A 17,948-nucleotide genomic window follows, 5' to 3' on the forward strand; every position below is an offset into this window, starting at 1 on the left:
AATGTGAATAAGGAAAGTTGATATGAGCTAAAACGACATTAATTGCCATGCATCTTAATGATGAGTTTTCATTTGTTTAATAAATTTAAATAATATATATGTACGTTAATCATATATTGCTCTCTTATGCATCTAGCAGGATATTGATAGCTGTAGTAAAATTTCAGACTACTATTAATTAAACTAGCTGTTGGTAAATGGTAAGTGACAATTTGTGCTGATTTTAGGGGAAATGAGGGTTTGTTAAATGATAGATTTCTTTCAAGTCAGCCTAAATATCATTAATGAAATTAAAAGCTCAGTGGTCTGTGTTTTTATGAATCTTCCAAGTGATGCATCCATGTTTACAGACCATTGAATTAGAACACACTGTTTATATTAATACATTAAGTAGGAAAACCCTGAAATCATTCCAATGAACATTTCCTTTAGTAAAGTCTTTTAAATTTTTTTTTAAACAGAAGCTTTATTGAGATAAAATTCACATACCATGTGTCACCCATTTAAAAGAATAATTCAGTAGATTTTAGTATATTTATAGACTTGTACAACTATAATTATAGTCTAAGTTTAAAACACTGTAATGCTGTCCCAAAGAAACCCCAGACCCATTGACTGTAATTCCCCATTCCATCTCCACTTAGCCCTAGGCAAATCCAAGTTTACTTTCTGTCTCTATATATTTGCTTATTTTGGACAGTCATATACGTGGAATCATACAATGCGTAATATTTTGTGACTGGCTTCTTTTACATATCATGATGTTTTCATGTTAACCATGTTATAACATGCATCACTACTTTATTACTTGTATTGCTGAATAATATTCCATTGCATGGATATACCACATTTTGATTATCTTTTCATCAGTTGATGGACATTTGGGTTGTTTTACCTTTTGACTATTATGAATAATGCCGTTATCAACATTTATGTAAGATATTTTTATGAACTTAGATTTTCATTTTTCTAAGGAATAAACTAAGGAGTGAAATGTTGGGTCAGTGGGAGCTTTATATGTAACCTTTTCAGGAACTGCCAGATCATAGTCTAAAGGCCTGCACCATTTTATATTCTCACCAACAGTGTATTAAGGTTCTAATTTCTTTTTTTTTAATTGTTTCTAATGTTTATTTTCTATTTATATTGAGAGAGAGAGACAGAGAGACAGAGTGTGATAAGGGGAGGGGTAGAGAGACAGAGATAGAATCTGAAGGAGGCTCCAGGCTCCAAGCTGTGAGCTGTGAACTGTCAGCACAGAGCCTGAGTGGGGCTCAAACTCATGAGCAGTGAGATCATGACCTTAGCCAAAGTTGGATGCTTAACCGACTGAGCCACCCAGGTGCCCCTAAGGTTCTAACTTCATCACATCCTGTCAACATTGTTATTTGTCTTTTTGATTATAGGCATCCTAAGGGGTATGAAGAGTTATCTCATTACAGTTATAATTTGCATTTTCTTGATGACAAATAGTGGTAGGATGAATGATGATGGTGGCCAAAAGAAAACTATGTCTGAATGCCTGGACCTTGTAGAGATGTTACTTTATATGACAAAAGGGACTTTGTGGATATAAGTTAAGGATCTTGAGATGGGGAAATTATCCCAAGTTATCTGGGAAATACCAGTGTACTTATAAGGGCCCCTGATTGTGCTCTCTCTCTTCTCTCTCCAAATAAATAAATAAACATAAAAAATAAATGAGAATAAATGAAAGAAAAAAACCAATTCTCATTTTGTCTTGTTAAAGAAAGAGATGAAGGGAAAAAAGAATGAAAAAGAAACTTACAAACTCCAAGATATTATACAAATGCTCAGTAAAATAGTGAAATCTAAAACAAACAAACAAAAAACTCTAAAAAGCTTAATAAATATAAGTAGATAAATTGTATTATGGGTATACAAAAACAGCTGAGAAGCAGTGTGGTATAATGAATTGTTAAAATGTTCAGGAATTTGAAAAAGATTACCTGGCTTCAAATTCTACCCTTAGTTAATATCCACATGTGTTTCTAAGACTTTACCTTTTTATCTCTGAAATGGAGTTGAAATGTGTTTTAATGAGATTTATATGTGATAATGTATACAGTGTGCTTGTGATGGTCCCTGCCATATGTTAATTGTTTAATAAATGTTATTTATCATCATCATTGTTATTTATATTGTCATTATTAGGTAATGCTAATGTAATGATAAAATAAGTAAAACTTATTACAATAAAATTGTATGATGACCCCCCAAAAAGAGAAATTAAAAAAAAATTAATGTTTATTTATTTTGGGAGACAGAGAGACAGAGCATAAGTGGGGGAGGGGCAGAGAGAGATGGAGATACAGAATCCAAAGCAGGTTCCAGGCTCTGAGTTGCCAGCACAGAGCTCTACATGGGCCTTGAACTCATGGACCTTGAACTCATAGATCAGACTGGGAGATCATGACCCGAGCTGAAGTCAGATGCTGAACTGACTGGGCTACCCAGGCACCCCCCAATTTTTTTTAATGTTATTATCTTTATATTTGAGAGAGAGAGACAGAGACAGAGACAGAGACAGTGCACCAGCTAGGGAGGGACAGAGGTAGTTGGAGACAGAATCTGAAGCAGACTCCAGGCTCTGAGCTATTGGCACAGAGCCCAATGTGGGGCTCAAATTCATGAGCCATGAGATTATGACCTGAGGCCAAAGTCAGATGGCTAACTGCCTGAGCCACCCAGGCACCCCTGTATGCCTTGTGATTTTTTTTTAACTAAATATTTAAATATTGTAATGTAGCAACACCAGAAATCAGATTCTATACTTTCACTAGGGTTTGTGGCTTTTTTGAGAATTGAAAGCTGAGTAGTCCATTTGTTTAGTGACTTACTATTTTCACAGAGATTTTATTCCTTCTATTGTGGTCACTGAAGTCTGTTCTTAGCTTGTGTTGAGCTAGTGTTTTGACAGAGATTTTCTTGAACACCAACACCTAAAATAAATGTAGTCCCTCCCCCTCCTTCCCTAGTTTTTTGGAGACTGACTCTGTGCAAAGCCATGCTTCTCCTGAGCCTAGGTAAAAGCTTAGAGTTATCTCAGATATTTCTGAGCATGCATCTTGCCCTGGGCATATGGATGGCTTTCCGAATTCCCCCATATGAGTGTGTGCTTTTGAATGCCCAATTTCCCAAAGAAACTCTTTCCTGTGCTTTTACTCCCAGGCCTGAGGCAGTTTGGGAGGACTGTAATAATTTGCTGCAGACTGTATCCATTTTAGAGTGTTCTTTTGAGCAATTACCCACTTTCCAAGCTGGGTGTGTTTCTAGGTGAAACGGAGACAAGTGTCTTGTCAATTCTTCAGAGAGCCCTCTCACTAACCAGAGTCCTGGTCAGAACAGGTGTACACAAAAACTTATGAGTCAGGTCTGTTCACTTCCACCACAACCTGGGACTGGGGTCCCACACTTGACTACAAAACTTCTATCTTCCTGATTCTTGCTGAGCCAGGGACTGGTGGGGCAAGGGCAAGTTATTCCTCCATTTTAAAGTTGGTTTGTCTAGAACAAATCAGGAGACTATAGATGCTGGAGAGGATGTGGAGAAACGGGAACCCTCTTGCACTGTTGGTGGGAATGCAAATTGGTGCAGCCGCTCTGGAAAGCAGTGTGGAGGTTCCTCAGAAAATTAAAAATAGACCTACCCTATGACCCAGCAATAGCACTGCTAGGAATTTTTCCAAGGGATACAGGAGTACTGATGCATAGGGGCACTTGTACCCCAATGATCATAGCAGCACTCTCAACAATAGCCACATTATGGAAAGAGCCTAAATGTCCATCAACTGATGAATGGATAAAGAAATTGTGGTATATATACACAATGGAATACTATGTGGCAATGAGAAAAAATGAAATATGGCCTTTTGTAGCAACGTGGATGGAACTGGAGAGTGTGATGCTAAGTGAAATAAGCCATACAGAGAAAGACAGATACCATATGGTTTCACTCTTATGTGGATCCTGAGAAACTTAACAGGAACCCATGGGGGAGGGGAAGGAAAAAAAAAAAAAGAGGTTAGAGTGGGAGAGAGCCAAAGCATAAGAGACTGTTAAAAACTGAGAACAAACTGAGGGTTGATGGGGGGTGGGAGGGAGGGGAGGGTGGGTGATGGGTATTGAGGAGGGCACCTTTTGGGATGAGCACTGGGTGTTGTATGGAAACCAATTTGTCAATAAATTTCATATATAAAAAAAAAATAAAGTTGGTTTGTCTAGATTTAGCATTTCTTGGCTGCTGCAAAGCTTTGTTTTCCAGAGTTCTGACAAAGTTGGTCTTAATATATTCTGCTTTTTGATCTGTTGGGGGACAGAAGCTTGGAGCTTCCTACTCCACTGTTTTCCTAACATCATGCATCACATTTTAGTTGTGACCCTGATGATTAAAGGTGTTCTTCTAGAAGTTTCTTGTTTCTTGTTTTATGTATTATGTTTATGTCTTATGATTCGTTTGACTTAATTTTGGTATATGGTGCAAAGTATGCATCAACGTTTGATCTTTTGCATTTGGGTTGCATTCACCACTTGTTGAAAAACCTGTCCTTTCTCTACTGTTTCCCTTATCCCTTTTTCAAAAATTAAGTGTTCATGTCTATTTACATGTCTCTTTGTTCTGTTTCGTTGACCCATCTGTCTTTTTTTATGGCAGTACCACATAGTCATAATTACTGTAGCTGCTATCATCACTATATTGAAATCAAGTAGTTTTAGTAATCAAAATTTCCTCTTTTTTTTAGTGGAATTTATTTTTTAGAGCAGTTTTAGGTTCATAGCCAAGTTGAGTGGAAAGTATAGAGATGTTCCTTATGCCCCCTACCCCAATATATGTATAGCCTTCCCACATTATTAACATCCCCACAAAAGTGATACATTTATTACAATAGATGAACCTACACTGACACATCATTATGACCTAGAGTGCATAGTTTACATTAGGATTCACTCTTTGCACATTCTATGGGTTTAGAAAAATTTATAATGACATTTCTATACCATTACAGTGTCATTCCATTGCCCTAAAAATCCTCTTATTTTTCAAGGTTCTACTGTAGGTTATTTGCATTTCCATTTAATTTTAAAATTGGCTTTTTAAAATTTCTACAAAATTATCTGCTGGGATTTTGGTTAGGATTCTATTTAATCTGTTGGTCAATTTGGGGGAAAATGATATCTTAATGTTAAGTTCTTTTTGCTTATAGAATTGGTGTATCTTCATTTACTTAGGCAATCCTTAACTTCTTTCAGCAATGTTTGGTAGATATTAGTATATAGGTTTGTCAGATTGATTCTTGTGTTCCATAATTTTGATGCCATTGATTTTATAATTTCAATTTTCAGTTGTCAGTCTATTATATAGAAATACAAATAACTTTTATGTATCAATCTTGTATCCTAAAATCTTGCTAAATTCATGTATTAATTCTAGTAAGTTTCTTATAGATTTCATATGATTTGCTACAAAAATGATGAGGTTATCTACAAATAAGGGCATTTTTACTTCTTCATTTCTAATCAATTTCTCTCTCTCTCTTTCTTTCTTTTATTTTTTGGTCTTATTGAGCTAACAGTATATTTTATTTTAACTGGATGGACAGATCTAACCATATTCATATGAGAATCAAACATGAATATGCATCTATATTGAGGTTCCAAAGGAAAAAAATGGATAATATTGCATATCTTCTAAAAATATCAAATTGGTAGGAAGAAGGGATTTGAGTTTTCACTTTTTAAAGCATTTGTAAGTTGCATGTATAATCAAAATAGGAAAACCTTATTTTTCAATGTTAGTCTTGGGAGCAAGGAATTCTTGTCCATACCTTCAGAACATTTCCAGAATCAGACTACTCTCCACCTTCCATCATTTCTAACAATCATCTCCTACTTGGACTATTTCATTGGTCTCCTAACTGGTCTCCTTGTCTCCATTCATTATTGTTTATAGTTTATTCTCCATGACAGCATCCAGAGAAATCCTTTCAGAATGTTATTGAGACCATGTTACTCTCATTAAAATACTTTAATAGCTGCCCTTTTTACATACAGTAAAATCCAGTGGCCTTAGCGTGGTCATTAAAAGTACAAATATGATCTGGTTCCCAGTCATGTTTTTGACTATGTCGCCTACCATTTACCTCTGTTTCAGTTACAATAGCCTTATTTTTGTTTCTTGAATACAACACTAACATTTTCATTTCAGGGTCTGCGTTTGCTGTTCCTTCTTCCTGGAATGCTTTTAACTCAGATATCTAAATGACTTGCTCTATCATTACATTTATGTTTGTTCAAATACCGCCTCACCTGAGAGGCCATATCGAAATACCCAGCATGAGACATACAATTCTCTATGTTATTTAACCCTGTTTGCTTCTTTCTGTTTTCTCCTTTGTACCATTTACTTCCTGTCTTGGTTTATTTCAATGTATTTATTTTATTATCTGTCTCCCACAACTAGATTGTAGGTTGTGTGATAATAGGGATGGTGTTTTGTTTACTGCTATATCCTGGTGCTTAGAATAATGCTGGCATAGGGTATTCAATGTATATTATTGAATGATGATTATTTTTTAATAAATAAGTTAATTTTACCATCCATACTGGCCTACATATACTGAAATGCTGGCAAGTGATAAGCTAGCCATTGTGATTTCCTAAGGAATGAGTAGCTCTTTTTGATACTATATTTATGAACTAGTCAACATAAGAATCCAAATCTACTGTAACATATCAGGTTTTCATGCTTCCACAAGTTACACTAAATGTAATGTTTGGTCTCAAATCATAAGACTACTTTAAGATCTATTCCTTGCCACAGTGAATTGTTTAACTAACTTTTGTATGAGTTTCTTCCTTCATTTACCCTTACACTTTCAACCATAAATATGAATCACTGATTAAAATGAGGATCATGAAACTGGCGAATATACTCAAGATAATAAACAAAATTTAGAAGAACCACAAGCTGAGGGTGCCTGGGTGACTCAGTCAGTTAAGTGTCAAACTTCAGCTCGGGTCATGATCTCATGGTTTGTGGGTTCGAGCCCCACATCAGGCTCTGTGCTGACAGCTCAGAGCCTGGAGCCTGCTTTGGATTCTGTGTCTCCTCTCTCTGCCCCTCACCACCCTCACAAAAATAAATAAAACATTAAAAAATAAAAATAAAAAAGAAGAACCACAAGTCTTCCAGGTATATGAAAAGATTTGGCCTCATCTATGAGACTACTTTGACACAAAGAAGGCAGCATTTTTCTAACTATGAATAATGAATCAGTAAGAGTTGTCATGGAATCTTTTTAAAACAATTTTAATGTCTATTTATTTTTGAGAGAGATTGAGAGTGAGTGGGGGAGGGGCAGAGAGAGAGAGAGAGAGAGATACAGAATCTGAAGCAGACTTCAGGCTCTGAGCTGTCAGCACAGAGCCTAACGCGGGGCTTGAACTCACAAACTGGGAGATCATGATCTGAGCCAAAGTCAGATGTTTAACCCACTGAACCACCCAGGCACCCGTATGGAATCTTAATATATCCACAGTTGCTGCCTCATATATGGATTTTATTCTTGTGAAATTACAAACAATTCTAAATATTTCAGCCTTTTCTTTGATAAAAACCAGAGCAACAGTTTTATGTAAATATTGCATTTGCAACGTGCATCATGTCTGGAAGAAAATCTCAAAAATTTCTTGCAAGTGGAAAGAGAAAATTCTTGGTGAGGAGCAATATAATTTAAAATAAAAACAAACAAATGAGGGGCACCTGGGTGGCTCAGTCAGGTAAGCCTCTGACTCTTGATTGGCTCAGGTCATGATCTCATGGTTCATGAGTTGGAGCCCTGCCTCAGGTTCTGTGCTGACAGCACAGAGCCTGCTTGGATTTCTCTTTCTCCTTCTTTCTCTGCCCCTTCCCCATTTGCATGTGTGCACGTGCTATCTCTGTCTCTGTCTCTCTCTGTCAAAATAAAAAAAATAAACATTAAAAAAATAACAGACAAAAATCTTGTTTGATGCTTCTTCCTTCAAAATAAGTTTCAAGAGTCAACTTCAATGGGGTGCCTGGGTGGTGCAGTCGGTTAAGCAGCCAACTTCGGCTCAGGTCATGATCTCAGGGTTTTGAGTTCGAGTCCCACGTCAGGCTCTGTGCTGACAGCCTGGAACCTGCTTTGGATTCTGTGTCCCCCCCACCTCTCCTTGCCCCTCCCCCACTCATGCTCTGTCTCGCTTTGTCTCTCAAAAGTAAATAAATGTTAAAAAAATTTAAAAAAAGAATCACCTTCGAAGTTGAAGTTCTTGTAATAGAAAATTTATGAAGCCCTTTCCTGTCATTATAGTTAAACCTTTTTAAAGGCAAAAATGTTACACAACTAAGAAAAAGTTTTCCCTATTTTCTGTGTTTTTTCATAGTTAATTCTGAAGCTTAGAAGTATTTATATATCAAAAGCAGGACACCCCACTGCTAAACATTATAATGATATTAATTAAAATGGACACAATATATAACTATTTTTCTATTCAAAAAATTGAATCTAGCTGCTTCTATATTAAGCCATCAAAAAAAACCCCACAAAATAAAATAAACATAAAAATAGAAAAAAGCAAACACAGTTTTGTCCCCTATTTCAAATTACTTCTGTCCACATTTCCTCTTTATCCTCATTAATCTATTATCTCTTCGGTTGGCAAGCAGTGTATCTTATTCTTATGCATTCATGTCCCTACGTATCAACTTCCTTATTTCCCAGGACATAGAAGAGAATTTTACATTTTAATATTTGAATAGTTATATATTTTATTTTTAAACCCACATTCCACAAATAGATTTCTGTGGTTTGTGGATTTGATGTATGATGAAGCCAATAAAGGACTGTCTCAGAATGAACAATATATCAATGGCCTCATGACAGCTAGATAGATTAATTCAAATTAGTACCAAAATAGACCATGATATATTAGTTTTCCAATAGTACTTTATCTTCTCACTTCTCACATAGTGGAAATAGGAATTCCCACTATGCAGTGTAGATAATATTTAGAAACCTTTGAGTTCTCAAATTTGAGTGACTTGTATAAATAAAATCCGTGACAACACCTGTCAGAAAAAACAGAATCATATTACCTTTATTTTTGTGACAAAGGGACCTTTTTAGGAGACATCAGCATAAGTGGTAAAAAGCTGTTAGACATTTTCTTAAGCTGAAGTGATAAAATTTCTACTTTGAAGTTTTGAGATATAGAAGTCCAAAGTTCAATATTCAGGAGAAATTAATTTTTCACATTCTGGCATCAAGAGTACACAGTCTTGATGTCTCTCTGTGATTAGATTAGAGGGAAAGCCACAAGACAAAGGCAAGCTCAGGAATAATTTAAAAGACCCAGTCTCTGATTTCCCAAATACTTGAGGGGGAAAAAAAATGGAGAGAAATTTCTACATGGAAAACCCTGTCATATTTAGAAAAACTACTTTCAGTCAATCATTTAGATGCCTTCAGGAAAAATTAATATAAAACTGTTGAAACAATAAACCTGATATTAATTGTTGGCTAAAATAAATAACAGTAAGTTCAATGTCTCTCGCTGTTTTTCCCAGTAACTCTTTTGGCTCTGCCTTTTCTATGTGTTGGTTGGTTTCATCAGTGAGGCTGTTATCAAGATCATGGAATCAGTCCCAGGCTTTGGATCAATTCATAACAATAAAAGAGAATGGACAAATAGTCATTTAAAGAATTAATTCTAGAAGATAAAAGAATAATTGTATCATAGTTTCCTGAAAACTTCTCACATCCCATTGATCCAAACTGGCTAACATGTCCATTCTTAAACCAATCACTGATGAGGAAGGAAGGATTACTACCTGTTCAGTTGGGCCCAAGTTAGCTTTTGGAGGTGAGGGAGGCCTCTTCTGGTGCACTGGGGATATATGAGGAAAGATAGCTATAACAAACAAACAAAAAAGGAACCGTGCTCAAAATGAGATGAAAAGGGAGGAATGAGTAAAATTTCTACACTCAAGTTTTGATATATAAAAGTCAAATACATGATAATGTACACTATAATCATGTATATATTATTAATGACTATATAAAAATACATTTTCATATTATTGATGCAAATAGATTAATTTTTTTGAGAACTGCATCTCACAGATAAAATTTCAGCTTGTGTATAATACTGGGTTGTTTTGGTCAATAATTTTGTTCCCATTACAGAATCAGATTGCTATAAATATGACAAAATTTCCTGTTATTCCAAACCAAAAGAAAAGATGGCTAAAACATTTTTAAGCTAGCCGATAAAATAATTAATTGAAATCTTCCTTATTTTATATGTTCTTCATATATTATGAAATCCAACCCAACTCCCCAAAGATTAAATGTATATCCATTCGGGTCCATTAGTAACTCAGCTCCATTTAGCATTGAAGATTAGAGTCCTTCCACCTATAGATTCTATTATTTTCAGTTCTAAATCCATTAATACATCAGAATCCCATTTCTTCTAGCAAGTAAGATTTAGAATATTAGATGAATGCTCCATGGAAAGTACATGTTGTGTTTGACTCACATGCTGTAGTAGTTGGAGACATATTTGGGCCCCTAAACTCCAACTTTCCCACTTCTTCAGCACACTGTACACTTTGCCATTTGTTAGAAGAGAACATAGGTCTTTTGGCCATGTGTTTCCAGTTAAGGATAAAAAAAAATATAAAGGAATATGCCTTCTAGTACCTTCTTTGACAGTTGACTAATCCATGTTCTGCTATAACAAAAAAAAGAAGGCATTGTAATTAGTTGTTTTTTTTTTTTTTTTAAAACTGCTTCTTTGATTAATAAAACAAGTTTCTCCAGTGCTAATTCTGCCAGAGTTTTGGAAGTCAGGTGATCTCAGACTCCCATCTCTCTTGCGGCACATTTGTTGCTAATTTCTTCCTAAACTTAATGTTGAGGGGCAGTAGTCATTTTTGAATGTTCAAACATTTGGCACCTATTTTGAGGGCTAAATCCACATTTCCATTTTTGCTATTCTAGTTGCAAGTAAGAAAAATTTAGACCTGTCAATGCCCACACAGCAATGGCAAAGAAGGAATGCTTATGGGGAGCAGGGAAGCTAAGAAGGAGTGCCATGCTTACAACTGGTATATTTTTATTTTTCAGTATCACATTATAAAATTTAATTGTGAATTTCCATTCTTATTTGAAGGACAAGTAAGTTGGGGCTGTTACTCTTGTGCTGGAAGGAGAACGCCCTGCATGGCTCCATGCTGTTCCTGATTCTTATTGTTTTTCTGTAATAACCTGTGATTTCTCCTTTAAGTCCCGCCATTTATTGCCATTTATTACAAGTTCACCAGTAGATTTTCAAGTAAAATAGAGGTCTTAGTAGTTATTCTAATATTGCCATTATTGCATTTATTGCCATTTATTCCAAGTTCACCTTTTATTGTTTAGGACTCCATCTGCCTCACCTTTGCTTGGTTATTTTTTACTGTGAGACTGTACCTTATTCTTGAGTCACAATGACTGTTGGCAAACTGGTCTTGCTTTATCCTGGGTAGATAATAACATTTCAGTTTACAGAGGATCAAATCCTGTAATTCTGCTTCCCATACCCTAAAACCCTTTTTTGTTCCCCTACCAATTATAGGGAAATTTGGGGCTATGGACATCATAAAGCAGGGCAAAATTTTCTTTATACTCTTAGATTCCGGGAATTGTACATATCAAGTGATGCCAGATCTAAAGATAGAATAATTCTTCTATTCTCAATTCTACCCCCACTCTGGTCCAAAGTTTAAGTCAACAGAATATCTTGTGGTTTAGGTTATAGTATTTAGAACAATCCCCTGTATTTGCAGGGCGTTTAAATGTAGGTAGCAGGTCTAACCTGTCTCATTAAGAAACTGGATAAAGTCAAATTCAGCTCTAAAAGTTTCTACATTTTTTGTCCGAACACAAATACGATCTTACTGGTATCTTAACATCAAATGTGAGTTTCAGTATTACTTTCAATTTGATATATTGTTTAGGGTGTTGCCATCTGCTAATCAATTAAACCCTAAAACTTAGTAGTTTATCACTCTAGAAGTCTTTTACTCATGTTATATCCAAAAACGTGTGTTCAGTGGCCAGGCTTGCATGAGGCAGTTCAAAGATTCAGGCTCCTTCTATGTTATGATACTGCCATCATGTATAGTTGTGGATACTTTTCCGGCTGGAGAAGGAAAAAATTCATAACATCTACCTGTTTCATTCACATTTTAGACTAGATGTGACACAAGACACTTCTGCTTATATTCTTTGGGTCCCAAGAGAAATGGAGACTTGAAAATGTAGTCCCTGGTGGGGCAGCCCCTTTCCAGAAATCAGTCTTTTCTATGAAAGGGGAACACAAATTGTTAGAGGACCAATAGCTGCTGTCCAAAAACAGTGATATTACTAATCAGAGAGGTCTTAGTAGTTATTCTAAGAAAGCACATTCATCTTGGAAAATATTTCCTAACTCCAAAGAAGTAAGATTTATAGCTTTAAGCACTTGGATACTTTAGCTTCTATCACAAACCAAAGAACAAAAAAGATGCTGAGAAACTGTATTTTACTTGAAAATCTACTTTTTAATGAAAACCCAGACTTCTAGACATGCTGGCAGTGCGAGTAGTCCAGTGAAACCCACAAATAATGATTATAAATATTAAAAAAAAATTTAAACAATCTCAATTGTTTGAAATAGACATAAAACAAGCAGGAAGGGGGGGTGCCTTTCAAAGAATGCTGTGATAAGAATTATACTCTTTATACTTTAAGTATAAGTATACTTTATAAGTAAGTATAAGTATACTTTATAAGTAAGTATAAGTATACTCTTTATAAGTATGTGACTTTTCTCTTTTGTCTCAGAATACTGTCTTGTCTTCTACCCCAGTGCTCAGCTCTGGTAGTAGAAAAGCATAGGTTTACCCCCTCAAGGTTGGAGTGGACAAAATTGGAGGTTGATAGAATATCTGGAAGTCACAGAGCCACATAAGGAGTAACTTGTCAGATCTTGATATAATTTAAGCTATATATGCATAGGGAAGTGTGCCAATTATCCATTTATTGCTTCTCAGCTCCAAATTCATGTTTTATTGTCTGTTCTACAATAATGGACTCAGGCCCTATGAATAAATATTTTGTTTTCCATCTGAGAACAGCATTATTAGCAGAGGGCACTGGACTGGCTTTGAAGAAGGGAGGAGTTATACTTCCTGGTCCTGGTGTGCTCTCAGTCAGCCTCTCGCACAGCTTCCCAGGCTCACTCTATGTCCTGCAGCATGAATGGTACCTGTGGTGCTCCATTCCTGCAGTGGATGGCACTTGAAGCCAGCATTTACCTTAGCATCCCTCTCAGGCAGATAGCTTGCAGTGAAACACCTACCCGTGGGAAGCTTTTCCTGGCATTCTAGAGGGTGGGTTTCTGGCAAGTTCTTCATATACAGTACCACAGTGACTTTCTCTGTCATCCAGCGCACCACAGCCATGTCTCTCACAGCAAGATCTCCATCTCAGCCCTGGGACCTCTTCTTTGGACCTAAGATGTTAAGATATGATTTCTTGTCAAAGCTTGTCTTTTCCTGCACAAAACCCCTGTAACATTTTTACACATATCTGTAGGAAAGTGAGACAGGGGCTGGAGAAAATTCATACAAGGCTGGTGCGGAGGAGTTTATAAGTGTGTTTCTAGGAATATTTGAAAAGTCACACTGCTATGAGATTTTTGGAAAGAAGACATGTGGGTCAAACTGCAGACTTTTAGTTAAAATTGAAAAACTTTAGAACAAGCCATCTGAAAGGGGGTGAGGGTTAAGTTCATAATTTTCCTCTTTTTAAAATTATGTTTTGTAGAAAGTATCTAAAATGAAATTTTGGAATTTAACTCCTTGTGAAATGACTTGAAAGAAATGGTGTATTTTCTGTGTTTCAACTAATAAGGTTATGATGATGATTGATTAGTTGTTCAATTTGATGAGATCAACTGCTTTTAGGAAAATCTGTTAAAAAGTGCTCACTTCATCTCAGATACAAGGAGGCAGTGTCACCTGAAGTTCAACTAGTGTTGGGGATAGGGATGGAAGTAGGAGTAGGGTACAGCTGGGTATTCTCAAATCCAGTTATCCTTAATAGGTGAGATTCCTGTTCTGTAGCATTTGAGTCTGTAGAGACCCTTGCCTGTGCAACAGAGAAACACAGGGGGAAGAAACCTGATTATTCACATTTAGGATTGTTAGGTGTCTTAGAGTGTCTTCAGGAAGTGAAATAAAATCCATTATATCTGATTTTACTCAAATGTGCCTTTTTTTTCTTTTTCTTTTCCCTATAGCCAACTTGTGTAGAAAACCTTGGCATAAGAGGTTGGCCATTGTAAATGGAATTTGTCTTTTTTTCTTACAGCTATTAAAGTTACCTAATGAAAAACTGTATTTTTTTAAAATAATACTGTTTGAGGATATTTAGACAGTTTTAATATCAAACTATATCTACAATTTTATTTTTATTTAACTTTAAAAGTTCTAATTCTGTAACTGACTTAGCAAATACCTTGTACTTTTCTAAAAAATAATGTCTTAGATTCTAAGAGGTTTTGTAATAATAATAACAATAATAATCATTTCAGAAGGAAAAGAATTTGTATACTGGAGTTGAAGAAGTAAGTAAATGTAAAGTGGAAGGTGATGGCCAAGTTTCCCACTCTTGGAAAGGGAAAGCACAGGCTAGAATGAGCTGTGCAGAACTGGACTAGAGGTAGAGACATCAGTATGAACTTGTGATTAACCTAATACAGATGAATGGATACAGAAATAATTAGAGATACATGTGTATACGTTTCCTAGGTCGGTCTGCTCAGAGGGCCAGGGAGCAGTGATAGCATATTAGTAGTGAGCATACCAAGTACCTAGATCATGGTTTCCTTTGACCAAAGACTCAGGGCTCCTTGGAGAAATGACTGATTATAGGGGTGAAGCAGGCAAAACATAAGATAAAGGTGGAACACTTTATAGTACCAGAAAATAAGGAAGTGCTCGAAAATGGGGGCATGTCAAAGGGACTCAGGAGCCAAACTGAAAGAGCTCCAAAGACTCAGTGTTGGAACTTGAGCAACAAAATAAAACTATAGTATCACATTATAATCCAACTTATAAAATAAGTATCCATGAATACAGAGTGATATAACTAAATGACTGAATAAATAAATAAATGGGGGAGAAGAGACAAACATCCCCTCTAGGACACAGAGCTTAATCACCTCCTCTCTGACCCTCCTTTGCACTTAGTTACTTTCTTCCAGAGACTAGAATATGAAAGGGGGGAAAGTAACTTTACTTTGAGGAAACATGACAAAGTCTATCTTGGCCGGGTGCAAGGTAAACATCATTAGTGTAAGTCATGTTGATGTATCTTTCATATGACACGATGAGAGAAAAGTTCTAATTTATAAAACTTATTGCATGGAGCCATGAGTTTAGGGTCTTTCAGATACCCCAATCAGCAGATGTGGAGGATACAAAAGATACAGTAATTCATTATAAAGTAATATTATAGAATGTCAAGGGCATATATACCCACAGGTATGTGTGTGTGTGTGTGTGTGTGTGTGTGTGTGTATATATATATATATATATAAAATTTGATTTATCTAATACATTTAAATCAAACAGTGCTTTGAATACCTCACGATAAGTTGCATTGTTAAATCTGCTATTAGAGAGATTGGATTATTTCCCAATTCCTCAATATCTTCATTCATTGTGCTCTTTTTTATATCCTATGTAACTGTCATGATTTAGCTATGATATCTTCCTAGAAGAGCCCTTGAACAATTTTTGCGATGTGTTTTCTGGAAAAGAATTCTTAAAATAAGTTTAATAAGATTTATTATGTTTCTTCTGAAATTTCTGGATAAGAATATGTTACAGTAAAAAGAATTTAAAACAGAGCATTAAGCCTTTGGAAGGTGGCTGATCCAATTTAAGACCAGTTAGACTCATATTTCAAAAAGACAGGAAGAACTTTCTGAAGTCAAAGTCATGGGTAAGTTCTTTTGTAAAAGCCTCAATTTCTACCATTAGTAGGTTGGAAGGCAGCTTGTTTAGCCAACAGGTTTTCGTGTCCGCTCTAGAATTGAATGCATCTTCTTCATGTACTGTCTATGTGATCTTTTGCCAAAGAAGCTTTTTTTTAATCTCTGATTTTTCCTATAAAATGGGAAAATAATAGTAATTGCCATATCAGGCTAATGAATGAATCAAAGGAAATGATTAATGTGTCAGCACAGTGCTTAGCACATAAGAAACACTTCAAAATATAATGCCTATAATTACTAAGTGTCCATGATTCTTTTTCCCAAAACTACAACACTTAGCCTCTTCTTATAATTCCATTGTTTTGCATATTAGTAAGTGGTGTTATATGCTGGGATCACACCATTCATTAACTAAGGGGAACTGATAAGGGACATAAACTCTCAGGAACTTCTCAGTGGCTGATGGTGAAGCTATGTCAGTACCATGAGGGTAGTCACTGAAAAGAGACTACAGGTACTGAGTCCCTGAACTGTTGTATTCAAAAGCATTTCATAGACTTTCTTTTTTTTTCCTCTTAAGTAAACAAGGAAGGCTAGAGGGATTAAAGTTGACCAATTTAATTACCTTCTCCGAGATCAGATAAGGCTCTGATAAAGTAGTTTCCCTTGAGGCAGGTCTCTTTGACCTTGAGCCTATTTCAAAATGGCTACTTTCCCCTCTTCCTGTCTGAAGCACTGGTCAGGTTTCTTCAGTCCTCAGCATAAGAACCTGGAATTTCTTCAGGTTAAACCTGTGAAAGTGTAGGTGCTCCCCTAGGAGTAGGCCCCAGGAGGTTTTAATGCTCAAGCCATTCCACACTCAGCCTCCACCAATTAGTCAATTACCACCTGAGTGTTCCTACAAGTTATGGCTCTAGCTAGTAAACTGACCTCAGCTGTTACTCTTTGTATTTACTTGTCTCTCCAGTTTTTAAGGAAGCAGTTTGGCCTGTGGGAGATCAGTTTCCGGATGGATTTAAGAAGAGGTGTTGGCTTTCAGGTCGTGTAGTGGTGACTTTCAAGCTTTTTACGTCCAAGAACTAAAACTGTAAGTTCTGATATTTTTTATTGTTTTGCTTTGTAGCTTTCTTGACAACGCTAATACTGTACATTCAAAACATAAATGTATACAAATTAAGCTTGTTCTTACAAATTAAGATTATTTTCTTTTGTTTTTCAAATGCTTATTTTCTTTTTGAGAGAGAAGGCAGGGGAGGAGCAGAAAGAGAGGGACAAAGGATCCGAAGTGGGATCCCCGCTGACACTAGTGAGCCTAATGTGGGGCTCAAACTCAAGAACAGTGAGATCCTGCCATGAATGAAGTTGGATGCTCAACTGACTGAGCCATCTGGAGATTGTTTTCTTATTCTGAGTTCAAGCTAAGATAGACAAGTATTTTTTTAGTCTTTCTTGGCCTTAATGTATTTTCTAGTTCCTTTTGTTTTCCTGAGTGTGTTGTCTTGTACAATCATGGTTTTATTCAGAGTTCTCAATTCCAATGGCTTGTGTTGTTTTAGTCCAAGACCTTATCTTTATCCTCTAGTAACTGAGACAAGCAAAAACCCTTAGGCACAGATTTTTAACCATTCTAATTTCCTGACCCTACTTCATCTTTCCCCCTTACAATGTTGCAAGTTCAGATTTAAAGGTCATTCGTTATTTTTATTTTTTAAGTTTATTTATGTATTTATTTAAAGAGAGAGGAGGGGCAGAAAGAGAGCGAGAGGAAGGGGCAGGACAGCGAGAATTCCCCGAACCCGGGGCTCAAACTCTGGAATCACGAGATCATGATGTGATCTGAACTCAAGAGTCGGATGCTTAACCAACTAAGCCAT

The 17,948-nt window shown here is 36.1% G+C and overlaps 1 pseudogene; it reads right to left on the bottom strand.

Annotated features, from left to right (window-relative positions):
* The window catches only part of LOC115519862, a 68,031-nt pseudogene extending 54,497 nt beyond the window's left edge, over positions 1-13,534 (bottom strand).
* Between the last annotated feature and the right edge of the window lie 4,414 nt (positions 13,535-17,948).

The sequence above is a fragment of the Lynx canadensis genome, chromosome C1 (assembly GCF_007474595.2).
Source record: "Lynx canadensis isolate LIC74 chromosome C1, mLynCan4.pri.v2, whole genome shotgun sequence".
NCBI lineage: Eukaryota > Metazoa > Chordata > Mammalia > Carnivora > Felidae > Lynx > Lynx canadensis.